Here is a 3,623-nt window from a genome sequence, read left to right as displayed (position 1 = left end):
AATTTATCCATACAAACTAAGATATCTTTTATTTGCCCTTTAAGTTGAACCAAGGATCGATTGGCTAGTTGTAATGTCACTGTAGTAGATTTCATCTGACCAATTCCCAACTTTCTGAAAGTAGATAGTGGTATTAGGTTAATGCTAGCTCCCAAGTCACATAAAGTCTTACCCAAATAATGATTGTCAATTGAACATGGGATGGTAAAGCTCTCAAGATCTTTCAATTTAGGGGGCAACTTGTCTGTCAAAATAGCACTACAACCTTCTGTGAATGCAATAGTTTCAATATCAGTGAGCTTTTTCTTCTTGGTTAAGAGGTCTTTCATAAATTTCTCATAACTTAGAATTTGTACCAGAGCATCTAGTAAAGGAATGTTGATCTGCAGTTGCTTCAGTGTGTCCAAGAACTGCTGATACTACTTGCCATGCTCATTCTTCCTGAATCTTTGTGGGAAGGGTAGAGGTAGAGATACATTTGCTTGCGCCGACACTTTTGATTACGTTGACAGTCTTGAAGGTCTGACATTAGGCATATAAGTGACAATTTGCGAAACTTCTTTATCTGATGTATCGACAAACTCTTCAGATTCAACCTTCTCACCAGTGATCACTTTATTCGTATTGTGAGGTGCTACAGTAGAGTTGATAAACGGTTCATCAGTTTGTTTGCCACTCCTAAGAGTGATAGCCTTATAATTTTCTTTCCCCCTTGGAAAAGGATTTTTCGTGTCACTAGGTAATGAACCTGGTGGTCGAGTATTCAGAAAGATTATCTCTTCTATAAATTAAGGTCTCCCTGAAAGTTTTATATGAAAGGGAAAATAGCACAATCATAGCATAACCTGATCTTCATAAACTATATTTGCCTCAACATTCTTCAGATCATTCAAGAGTGTTAGAAAACCACTGACATGAGCCCTAATTAACGCTCATTCAGCCATACAGAACTTGTATATGTGTTGTTTTAGCACCAAGCAATTGATGAAAGACTTTTTCATGTAAAGGATTTCAAGCTTTTTGCACAAAATTGATGTCATTTTCTCCATCAGCACCTCCCACAACACATTATTCGTAAGAAACAACTGAATTGCAAACATGGCCTTCTCATCAAGCTCTTCCAATTTTAATTGATCTAGATTTTCATGCTTTTCCCCGGTAATGACCATTTTTAAGTTGTTCTGAACTAGAATTGTTGTCATCTGAACTTGCCATAAACTGAAATTTGTAATTCCGTCGAACTTCACAATGTCAAACTTCAATGTTTCCATCTCTGAAGGTGTCAATTATGAAATCCAAACCAAGCTCTAATACCGATTTTTTGGGGATCGATTCGAGTAAACAACGATAGAGAAAAATAGAGAAGATCAAGAACACAAATTTAACATGGAAAAACTCATCTAAAGAGGATAAAAAAACCATGGGAAAATTAGAATTCACTAATGAGAAAGAAATTTCAAAAGTACAAGATAGAGATAATCAAAACAAACCCTGAACCCTGAATACAAAGCCCTCTGACTAAAACACAAAATTTTCTTCAAGCTATGTTAAAACTATTTCTTAGTTGTGTTATGTTTTATTTTCCATCTACCTTTTTTAAAGTTACTAAAGCCCTTTTATAGGCTAAATTCGGAGGTTAAATATGACTAAAATGTCTTGGATAAATCAAAGTTTGACTAGTGAAAAATAATCAAAGTTTAACTAGGGTAAGAAACTCAGTTTAGTGGGGAACATATCACCACATCGTAACATCATTTATTAGCTTGTTATGACATCGTTCGTCGCATCATTGGGATTTTGTGTGTCACGTCATCGGGACACGTCTGGAATCTCTAGGATATACTTCCAAGTTTTGCCTAATTTGTTCTAATCAACCAAACTTAAGAAATTGATTTCTTCGATCCAAATCCCAACTAATCTCCAAGATATGTTGCTATGTGTAGTTTGGGTATCAAAGATGGGCTAATGATCTGCCATAATTGGTCATGTTTATTTGTTGTCCCTTGTCACATATTTCAACATGTTTTTAAGTAAAATCAAGTCATTTTAGTGTTAATTTGTATTTTTGCGTTTGCTAGTAATAAAAATGTGATATTTAGTAGTTTCTATGTTGTTTTATGTGATTTTATATCTAAATAAGATTGTTTGGTTATTGAACATGGGATAGTGAAACTCTCTGGGTCCTTCAACTTTGGAGGTAACTTATTTGTGAACATTGATGTGCACCCTTCAATGAGAGCAATAGTCTCAAATTCTCCCAATTTGTGCTTCTTTGATAGTATGTCTTTCATAAATTTCACATAATTTGGCATCTTCTCCAAAGCTTCAACTAGTGGTATGTTGATGTGAAGTTCTTTAAAGATATCTAGAAATCTTTTAAACTGAGCCACTTGTTTACAATTGTGAAATCATTGAGGAAATGATGGAGGTGGTCGTCCTTTAGGTTGTGATGTTGTTTTTCCATAGCATTTCCATCAGCAAGATGATCTAATTCTTCTGCAACATTATTTTTTTTTAGCCTTTCTAGACGTAGTGTGATTTTCATACATTTTCAAAATCTTTCCATTGTTGCAATCTGATTTTCCCTCTTTTGTCGTGGCATCCTTAACAATTTGATTCAACTGAGTCCCACTTCTGAGAGTAATTGCCTTACGTTGCTCCTTCCCTTGTGATCTCGAATTCTCAGTATCACTTGATAGAGCTCCTTGTGGTCTCGAACTCAAAGTATTTGCTATCTACCCCACTTGATTCTCAAGAGCTCGAAGGGATGCAGCTTGACTCTGAATTACATCATCATTCTCGGTAATATATTCTTTCAATAAGGCTTTAATAGATTATGATAATGAAGGAACTGATGCCTGACCTTGCTGGACATTTTGCCCTGGCATAGGTTAAGTAGAACTAGGCAATGCACTAATGGCGTTCTATCTTGTAGCATTGTTAAAATTCCCCGTAACTTGATTATTCCAACTAAAGTTTGGATATTGATTCCACCTTGGATTGTAGGTGTTGGAATAGGGGTTATTATTATGATTGAAATTACGCATGTAACACACATATGCTGGGTTCGATGGGCATTCGTCAAACACATGGTTTTCGCCACAATAAACACACGATAGCTCGACTAATTTCATCTTCTGAACTGCAGTTGGCCACTTCATTGTTTTGATCATATTAGTTAAAAATAATATCTAGGGAGTCAATAAAGTGATTGTATTAAGTTCTACAGTGCCAGCAGTTCTTCTGCCAGTCCTAACTCGTGTGGTAGGATCTTGATAATCTTGTTGGCAATCCATTCCAAAATCTCATAAGCTTCATTATAAGATTTATCCAACAAATTACCATTGACAAAAACATCAACTACCATCCTTGTATGTACATTCAACCTATTATAAAACATCTCCATTTGAGTCTAGTGCTTAAACCCATGCATCGGACATTTCCGCAGTAATTCTTTAAATCTTTCTCAAGCTTCTTATCGTGTTTCATCCTCTGATTGCTGAAAAGACATGATGTCATTTCTAAGCTTGGCATTCATGTTTGGAGGATTATATCGTAACAAAAACCTCTGACAAAGGTCATTCCATGATGTTGCTGTCCCTGACAGCAAAGCATTAAGCCAT

General features: G+C 35.6%; 1 non-coding gene across 1 annotated transcript; it reads left to right on the top strand.

Moving 5' to 3' along the window:
- The first annotated feature begins 3,422 nt into the window (after nt 1-3,422).
- LOC121221518 (small nucleolar RNA R71) lies at nt 3,423-3,529 on the top strand. The gene has a single exon (XR_005918909.1). It is a non-coding gene; the product is annotated as a small nucleolar RNA R71 (small nucleolar RNA).
- Nucleotides 3,530-3,623: the final 94 nt, after the last annotated feature.

The sequence above is a fragment of the Gossypium hirsutum genome, chromosome D09 (assembly GCF_007990345.1).
Source record: "Gossypium hirsutum isolate 1008001.06 chromosome D09, Gossypium_hirsutum_v2.1, whole genome shotgun sequence".
Lineage (NCBI taxonomy): Eukaryota > Viridiplantae > Streptophyta > Magnoliopsida > Malvales > Malvaceae > Gossypium > Gossypium hirsutum.
The sequence above is the reverse complement of the archived record's forward strand: the minus strand, read 5'-3'. Positions and strand labels throughout refer to the sequence as shown.